We start from the raw sequence: 10,238 nt of genomic DNA on the forward strand, positions 1-10,238 counted from the left end.
TTTTTTCATAAATTCACCATAAATCGAAATATTGTGCTAGAGACTTCCAATTTGTTGCAAAATGAAGGTAAGGGATTGAATATTACTAGAATATAAGCGTTTTAGCTTACAATTGCGTTTTTCGACCATTTCGGTAGAGTCAAAGTTGACCAAAGGTTGAAAATTTGTCACTTATCATTTTTTATATGAAAATATTTCAAAATTGATAAAAGCTACAGCCATGGGTTGTTTTTAGTTGTATTGTGCATGAAATTGCGCACATTTCCATATATAAAACTTTATGTAACGGCTAATTTTAAAATGGTGCAAACATTACCACAATCGCATGTATGATTTTTTTCGGAAGAGTTACCGCGCGGACGTAAGGAAAAAGTTTTTTCATAAATTCACCATAAATCGAAATATTGTGCTAGAGACTTCCAATTAGTTGTAAAATGAAGGTAAATGATTGAATATTACTAAAATATAAGAGTTTTAGCTTACAATTGCGTTGCGTTTTTCGACCATTTCGGTAGAGTCAAAGTTGACCGAAGGTTGAAATTTTGGCAATTATCGTTATTTATATGAAAATATCTCAAAACTGATAAAAGCTACAAACATGAGTATTTTTTTTTATTCTACATAAAAATGCGCACATTTTCATATATAATACTCCATGTAACGGCTAATTTAAAACGGTACAAAAATTATGTCAAAGTGACAAAATAATTTCCGAGATGTGTCACAGATAATTTTTAGTGCGGCAAAAAAGAGATTCGCGCTTGCGCGCCTGCGTAACGATTGTAAACAAAACAACACCTTGATCCGTGAACTCCCAGCATCCCCCAAGGTGCGTGATTCAAGAGTTTTTGGCTGGTAGGCCTAAAAGTATTTTTCCGCGAATTTTTTAAAAACTTTTGTATGTCGGCGTAAAATACGTCCAGTCGGCACCCGAGAGACAAAAACTGTCGACGTAAAATACGTCCAGTCGGCGTTTAAGGGTTAAGTTAGGTATATCTTAGTTTTACCAGACCACTGAGCTGACTAACAGCTCTCCTAGGGCTGGCCCGAACAATTAGATATTTTTACGTGGCTAGGAACCAATTGGTCACCTAGCAACGAGACCTACAGCTTATTGTGGGATCCGCGTAGGCCGATTTTGTTTGTATGGTGTTTTTACGTTGCATGGAACCAGTGGTTATTCAGCAACGGGACCAACGGCTTTACATGACTTCCGAACCACGTCGAGAGTGAACTTCTATCACCAGAAATACACATCTCTCTCCTCAATGGAATGACCGAGAATCGAACCCGCAACCACCGAGGTGAGAAGCAAACACCAAACCAACCACGCCACTGAGGCGTTCCCACGTTGGCCGAGCCGGTATTCGAACTTCGGACCACTGGATTGGCAGCTCTACCGGCATTGGCACTGATAAAATTCAATGACGTCACCTATGAATAACTTCTAAAATAGAATATGAACAATAACCAGATTGCTTGAATTCTAAGTGTTAATGCACTGAACACACTATGACATTATTACAAGAACAATGATTATTATTTCATAAGCACACAAAGAAGGAAAATCATCACGAACAGCCAAACTTTACTCAACGCTATTTCCTTCTTTGAGTGCTGTAGGTCTAGAGACGGCAGTTAGTAAAAGAAAAAAAAGTTGCCATTTCAGAATTTACAAATCTTTATTGAAATATATTACAATATTACACATTCAAGAATTGGTCATCAAGGGCTCATTAGCCAATGGCGTCATTTATGAAGGTTTGGAAATAAGCAAACAGTCGTCCCAATCTGGCCATAGGAGCTCCTTCATACGAGTCACGTAAGCACCAAGATTCGGGTAAGCATCTGCAAGTGAGGAAAATACCTTCAACTGAATAACATACTCATGTGATAATAGTAGTGTACAATCAGAAAGCCATGTACTTTTTTCTCGTTCCTTATCTGACGGTTGTCGGACAAGATTTAATAGGTTGGACTTTGCAAGTGTGGCTAATGTGATGGATGTGGAGCCTGATTTAGTTGTTGATTTATGTAGGTATATTCATGATGGACTGGGATTATATCAGTGAAGTGTTCACCTACCATTTATAGGTTTGATGTTTTGTTTTGGACGAAATATGTATGTGTGTACATATATGTGAATAAAACTGTTTTAATCTCAATGATTTTTGTAACTAAAATAATGTACTCTTGTATAAATTTATGTTAGTACATAATGTATTGTATGTTTTGTCAATAAACTAACAAACTAACTAGATATTAAATAGGTTCAGAAAATATACACTTTATTATACCATATATATATATATACACACACATATATATATAATATATATATATATATATATATATATATATATATATATATATATATATATATATATATATATATATATGTTACAGATTTGGCGTTGTAATTACAAGCATACATCAGGACACAAACGCAAAACCATCACTTACGTTCCAGCAAAGACGTATAAGGCGATCCAGGGTAATTGTATCTGATCTGGACGAGGCACCCGAAGAGAGAGCAGTCCACCTGGCACGGTTCGTCTCCCATGAGGAAAGGCTTGTTTCCTGAAATGGAACATTCCACGGTACGAGGTTCAATTACCTTGCGTTAAACTTCCATGCCTCAACATTCACTATATATGTTCAGATGTGATCTATCGAGCACCCCGAGATTAGGTATTTTAGTGTCTGTAGACTTAAAGTGGAAATATCCCATAAGCAATCAAGCAAATTAAGATGAAATTATGTCTTTGTAATATGTGAACTTGAATAAACTTGTTTACAAACAGATATTGAAAAGTTATTTCATTATTTAAGGTAATTTACCCTCATAACACCAATGATCACTAATGCCAAGGAGAAAAAGAGAGAGAGAGAGAGAGAGAGGGAGATATCAGCCAGGTTACCTAAATAATTCGAGAGGGCTCTGAAGTTCCTTCTAGCGAAAGACTCGATTTCTGCGTGGGTATGCCTTCCAATACCCTGTGCCATCATAAACCCCTTCTGCTTCCAGCTCATTCTCATCATGGGAAGCCAGGTGAGCAGGGAAGGACGTAACCCAATGCCCAGGATGACGCCCCGACCTCCATCTCGTATCCACCGCCAGTCCTTCAGAGTCCTGCGTTGATAGGAAAACGGGAAAATCTGTATGAACAGAGCTCTGGGCAAGAAAAATACTGCTGAGATTTAATGACTTGGAAATATCTTATTAATTCAGAAAGAGAGGAAGGTTTCTGCTCATGATATTGCCTTGAGAGAGAGAGAGAGAGAGAGAGAGAGAGAGAGAGAGAGAGAGAGAGAAATAGGCGTGAATACAAGAAACAGCAGATGTCACGCATCCTTTGTACATTATTATCATTATCATTAATGTTATGTTAAATGTATCATTCTTAATACAAGCTTACAATGTCAGCTTTCAAGCTATATGTATCATAACTTCATTCTACATATATTGATCAATGTACATCTTTCCATCCTCCAAGTTCCTCGTTGGACAAGTGGATTTCGCGCTCGCCTACCAATGTGGTGGTTCGAAATTCGATTCTTGGCTCGACCAAAGCGGAACCAGAGAAATTTATTTCTGGTGATAGAAATTCATTTTTCGATATAATATGGTTCGGATCCCACAATAAGCTGTGGGTCCCGTTGCTAGGTAACCAACTGGTTCCTAGGTACGTAAAAATATCTAATCCTTCGGGCCAGCCCTAGGAAAGCTGTTAATCAGCTCAGTGGTCTGGCAAAACTAAGATATACTTATTTTCCATCCTTCAACAAACACAGTTGATTGCATTCTGGCCTCTGTCTTGTTGTTGTTTTAGATTAAACTGACCTTGTGCCAGCACGAGTTCTTGCTCATATATCAGCCCGTAACCTCTGTCTTGTTCGCCTGGGGCAGGCAGGCACTACATAACCGCTCGCAAGAGCTATCACCTGGCTGCTCTAGGAGCAAGAGTCCGTGCTGGTATAAGGTCAGCTTACTCAAAAACAACATTTGAATAAATTTCTTTCTCTTTTACTATAAATAATTCATTTTTCTCTGCTGACTATCTTCGACTCGTCAATAATCGCTACGAACGCTCTTTCTCTGCCAGTGACGGGTTAAGCCTTAGGGCTCAAAGGTTTGTAACTTTTCACTGCCACGTCTATTGGATCATGATAAAGGTTCATGTTCATATCTTAATATCACCTAAGCATCCAAAATGACTTAAGGCCTGCTCTATGAGCAAGAGCCCGGGGTGGCATAAGATCACATTAATCAAATACAACAGCAAACTTTGCATAAATTAGAAAGTTTTTAGACGCAGCCTTTTTCTTACCCCTTCGCTACAGTATCTTGATATACGAATGTTATAAGCACGTTCGAAAACAAAGTATTATTAATCTTATAATAATGACTGAATAATCTTATATCATTTGTAACTTTCATACCATGCTAGATGCTCGTCCACCATGACAGCGAACGACCAGGCCACGGCCTTTTGCTCATCATTCAGATGACTTGAGAAGTCCTTATTGAAGTGACTTCCTAGGAAGTCCATGATCAGTTGGGAGTCGCCCATGGACTGTCCGTTTATGGTGATCCACGGACTCTTGCCCTTAGGACCCAGGGGTTCGGTGAAGTCCATCTGAAATTAGAAGTCAAAAGTCACTATAAGTTAGATGGAAAGTCTCTTGAAAGTAACTTTACATGTATTATACCTGGAAAGTTCACAGAATTAAAGCCTCTTAAAATGGAGGGTCTTTCTAGATATAGGTATTATACCTGGAAAGTCCACCTGGAATTGCAACTTTTAGCTCTTATTCTAGGAATGGAAGGCCTTTTACATATGCTGCACCTGGAAATTCCAGCTCAACACCAGTCATAAAATGGAGGATCTTTTTCAACCTATTATACCTGGAAAGTTCACCTGAAATTAACTTATGACCACTCCTGAAATGGAAGGTCTTTTACAGGTACTATACTGGAAAGTCGCCTGGAATTAGAAGCAAAAACCATTCCCAAAACGGAAGGTCTGTGTACAATTATTAAATTTCGAAAATCCAGCTGGAATTTTAAAAGTGAAAAAATTTTCTTAAAATGCAATGTTCACTTGTCTGGAAATCAAAATGATCCTTAAAAGGGAGGACCTGTATGAATATACTCTAAATAACTTAAAGAATCTCGACTGTAATATTCCTGCAGTTGTCTAATAGTAGGACTATAATAATTGGAATATCGATTGCTTATCGATTTGCTAATTGTCTAACTGAGTAAGAGCAACGTTTACAATGAATTTTGGTTTAAAAGAATATCAAAAGAATCCAAGGGCACCCACCTCTCTCTCTCTCTCTCTCAAAATATGACTTCAACATGTCCTCATAGTCATCATTTAGTCTCAATGATAATCAATTCTCTCCTCTCTCTCTCTCTCTCTCTCTCTCTCTCTCTCTCTCTCTCTCAAAATGACTTCAACATGTCCTCAGTCATCATTTAGTCTCAATGATATTCAATTCTCTCTCTCTCTCTCTCTCTCTCTCTCTCTCTCTCTCTCTCTCTCTCTCTCTCTCTCTCTCTCTCTCTCTCTCTCTCTCTCTCTCTCTCTCTCTCTCTCTCAAGTGAACAAAATATGACATCAATACTATTCATAGCCATCATTCAGTCACGTTGATATTCAGTTTTTTCTCTCCCTCACACACGCACACAATATATCAATCTGTCTTTACGGTGACCATTTAGTCTCTAAATGATAGTAAATTCCTTCTCTCTCTCTCTCTCTCTCACACACACACAAAGAAAGTATGACATCAGTCGTCGTCTCTCTCAAATACACACACACAAGAACATCCGTCCAACCATCGGAGTGAGACGCACCTTATGCTCAATGTTAGCCATCCTGAGGTACGTCGCCAGCTTCATGACGTAGGGCGACACGCTGGGTGTGTACAATCCTCGCGCCAGGCCGTGGAGAATGACGACGTCTCTTCCTGCGTTGGCCCATTCCTATCTTTGGGACAAAGAATCAGACCAAGCATAAGTAAGTATATCTTAGTTTTACCAGACCACTGAGCTGATTCACAGCTCTCCTAGGGCTGGCTCGAAGGATTAGAAAGATATTTTTAAGTGGCTAAGAACAAATTGGTCACCTAGCAACGGGACCTGCAGCTTATTGTGGGATCCGAACCACATTATATCGAGAAATGAATTTCTATCACTAGAAATGAATTCCTCTAGTTCCGCGTTGGCCGAGCCCAGAATCGAACTCCGGAACACCGGACTAGTAGCTGAGCGCGAAATCCACTCGCCCAACGAGGAACTCAGACCAAGCATAAATTGTAATGATAATCACCTCTTACGTTGTTTCCTTTAAAATGAATCATACTAGTTAGCAGGCATTGTTCGCATTAATAATCGTCAGAATATATTCTCAGGAATAAAACTAGATTTTTACTACTAAAACAAAAATACGTTATGCGCTACGATCACATACTGAAAATGGTTTTGGAAACAATATAAATATCATTAGCATGATATTAACATGTTAAATCTCATTGCATTTCTCTGTTCTCTATGAATAACGCTTTTTCCTTTTATTAAATATCAATTATACCATAAATCTCTAAACAGCGGAAATAGGACTAAAACTAATTGGTAGTCAAATATCTTATTTCCTCGGATGTTTCAACTGTCAGCATATTCTCACAAACGTTATGTTGTTATGACATAAAACAGGACAATAATCCTCCACTATTATTGCATTTCGCACGATGATTATGATTATAGTTCAGTATCATCAGTATAATAGTCAGTTCCACATTTATTAATAAATAATGTATATATATAATTATAGTATATATATATATATATATATATATATATATATATATATATATATATATATGTATATGGAGTGGGGGCAGGGGGAGGATTAACAATACAGAAAATTGTGTATATAATGCAGCACATGTGAAATAAACTGAGAAACTTACCCAGATAATGAGAAATTTGCCGTCTTTCGTATACGATTTTACGTTCATCCCAAAGGTACTATAGTAGATTCACATCAGCCGTGCATTTGATGCCTAGGCCAGTCCCTTACGACGCTCCTGAATGGCTGTTGATAAGCCAGTCACGGGGCTGGAAACTCTCAGTCTCTCGAGAGAGTTCACATGGGTAGGATTTATGTTCCTTCTCTCCTGAGGGATACGTATTTCAAAAGTATCCCTCAGGAGAGGTGGAACTTGCATCCTGCCTATGTGAACTCTCGAGAGAGACTGAGAGTTTCCAGCCCTGTGATTGGCTTATCAACAGCCAATCAGGAGCGTCGAAAGGGACTGGCCTAGGCATCAGATGTGAATCTACTATAGTACTAAACATGGCGGAAACTCAGCAGGCCCCTTGGGGTTGGAAAGCAAAAATTTAGACAAAAGACGGACAATGTTTCAATATCTAGGCTAATTTCTCAAATGATCTCACCAGTACTGCGTTATACAAACCCCGTTCTGTATTTAGACCAACAAGTATATGAATATACAATGTCTTCGTGCGGCGGTCGAATTAACATTCACCTGTTGCCAAAAGTAGTATCCACTGAACTCACCTCTTCTGCCTACGTTTGATGACTTCCCTGATCTTGAAAGCGGCAACCACAACCACCACCCCAACTGTCAGAGGTTTGTTCTTGGTCCACAACCATTTCACCCAACGGAAGATGTTCCATTTGGATTGATTCGATGCTATTTGAGCTACGACTTCCATGGTGCAGCTTTCTTTATTTTACGTGGATCCGACCTGTTAAATTATTGTCGTTTCGGAAGTCTTACTGGATTCCTAAAATGCTAATGAGACTTGGTTATCAAATATTTATCTGTGCGACGTAATAAAAGAATGTGTACATATAATATATATATATATATATATAATATATATATATATATATATATATAATATATATATATATTCAAGAACAGATAGTAGGTACTTAAGCATACATCTTGGAACTACTGAATCTGCATCATTGTTTTCAAACACACATAATATATATATATATATATATATATATATATATATATATATATATATATGATATATATATATATATATAATACATCAGGAAAATCGTTGATAAAACATTCAGGAGTCCCAGAAAGACAGCAGTCTAAGAAGCATGCTTTATTTATTTGAGAAACGTTTCATGTTGCTTCAACACATCATCAGTCTGCAATAGTTAAAATTTTACTTGATAAATTACAAGTTAAAAGTACAAATTATTACCAATAAAAATTCAGCTAAAAATCATTTAAAACTTTAAAATAAAAACAAAACATGAGCGAAAAAGGCTACCTAATCAAGGAAAGGAAAAGAGCCAAGTGCCCACAACAGTTCATACATGCCCAGACAACACTTAGGCCAGAGAGAGAGGAGACGAAGAAACATTAGAGTTTAAGCCTGGAGAGAGCTGCTTGATAAATAAAGACTCAAGGGTCGTTAAGTAGGCTGTTTGTTTAGTAGTGCCTATTATTGAAAAATGTTTTTTTTTCACAATAATTTTGCATTTGGATGCATGAGTCCTTATATTTGAAAATTCGGGATGGGATATTCTTGACCCAGTCCTATAACTAAGACCTAGATGGCTATAATAACGAACCTGCAACAGCCTTCGAGAGGATCCAACGTAACTACCAAGGCATCTTATCTCTGGGCATTGAAATTTATATATTATGTTTGATCTCATGTAATCCTGAAGCTTGTCCTTATAACTAAAGAAACCTCCAATTTTCTTAGGGTTCATAGGAATGAGGTTTAATTTCAAGAAACCTATTTCGTTTTCAATAATTTGTTTAACCTTGGAACGTAAATTGTTGGAGTGAATAAAGGGAATTGGTGCATAAAAAGTTAATTTTTAAAATAAATGCAATCACCATTCTTGTTTTTAGAGCACTTAGATATACCTCAGATTGGGCCTCTTTTCATAATGAAATTGAATATTTACTTGAGTATTTCACTAAAAACTCACTCCCGAGAAATTTAGTTTTTAGTATTATCAACAAAATGTTAGCAAAGTTTGTTTCCAAACCTACATTGAACTTTAATGTTCCAAAATTAACTTTTTATGCACCAATTCCCTTTATTCACTCCAACAATTTACGTTCCAAGGTTAAACAAATTATTGAAAACGAAATAGGTTTCTTGAAATTAAACCTCATTCCTATGAACCCTAAGAAAATTGGAGGTTTCTTTAGTTATAAGGACAAGCTTCAGGATTACATGAGATCCAACATAATATATAAATTTCAATGCCCAGAGATAAGATGCCTTGGTAGTTACGTTGGATCCTCTCGAAGGCTGTTGCAGGTTCGTTATTATAGCCATCTAGGTCTTAGTTATAGGACTGGGTCAAGAATATCTTATCCCGAATTTTCAAATATAAGGACTCATGCATCCAAATGCAAAATTATTGTGGAAAAAAAAACATTTTTCAATAATAGGCACTACTAAACAAACAGCCTACTTAACGACCCTTGAGTCTTTATTTATCAAGCAGCTCTCTTCAGGCTTAAACTCTAATGTTTCTTCGTCTCCTCTCTCTCTGGCCTAAGTGTTGTCTGGGCATGTATGACGTTGGTGGGCACTTGGCTCTTTTCCTTTCCTTGAATAGGTAGCCTTTCTCGCTCATGTTTTGTTTTTATTTTAAAGTTTTAAATGATTTTTAACTGAATTTTTATTGGTAATAATTTGTACTTTTAACTTGTAATTTATCAAGTAAAATTTTAACTATTGCAGACTGATGATGTGTTGAAGCACATGAAACGTTTTCTCAAATAAAATAAAGCATGCTTCTTAGACTGCTGTCTTCCTGGGACTCCTATATATATATATATATATATATATATATATATATATATATATATATATATATATATATATATGGGTAAGCTGAGAGCAGAGAGCAGAGAAGGTGGTACATATTATTGCCATTCATCTGTAAAACGTTCACGCACGAACGTCGTAGTCTTCCTTCAGTGAGTTGTCAATGTTGCATTTTCTTTTCAGTAAATATTTTACTTTAAATCATCAAAGTCCAGTTAAAAATTAACTGGAGAGAAAAATATATTACTTATGATATATAAGACCAAGCCTTGCCAACCCAGCTGAGGTAATTAAGGCATGCTCTTGTCAGCTCCAACAGCCTTAATGAGAGGCATGACAGTGATGCGATTGGGATAAACTTACTATTTTTAGCTTG

The 10,238-nt window shown here is 36.9% G+C and overlaps 1 pseudogene; it reads right to left on the minus strand.

The window, feature by feature from the left end:
* Nucleotides 1–1,667: 1,667 nt before the first annotated feature.
* The window catches only part of LOC135201841 (failed axon connections homolog), a 10,066-nt pseudogene continuing 1,495 nt past the window's right edge, over nucleotides 1,668–10,238 (minus strand).

This window comes from Macrobrachium nipponense, chromosome 28, assembly GCF_015104395.2.
Source record: "Macrobrachium nipponense isolate FS-2020 chromosome 28, ASM1510439v2, whole genome shotgun sequence".
Classification (NCBI taxonomy): domain Eukaryota; kingdom Metazoa; phylum Arthropoda; class Malacostraca; order Decapoda; family Palaemonidae; genus Macrobrachium; species Macrobrachium nipponense.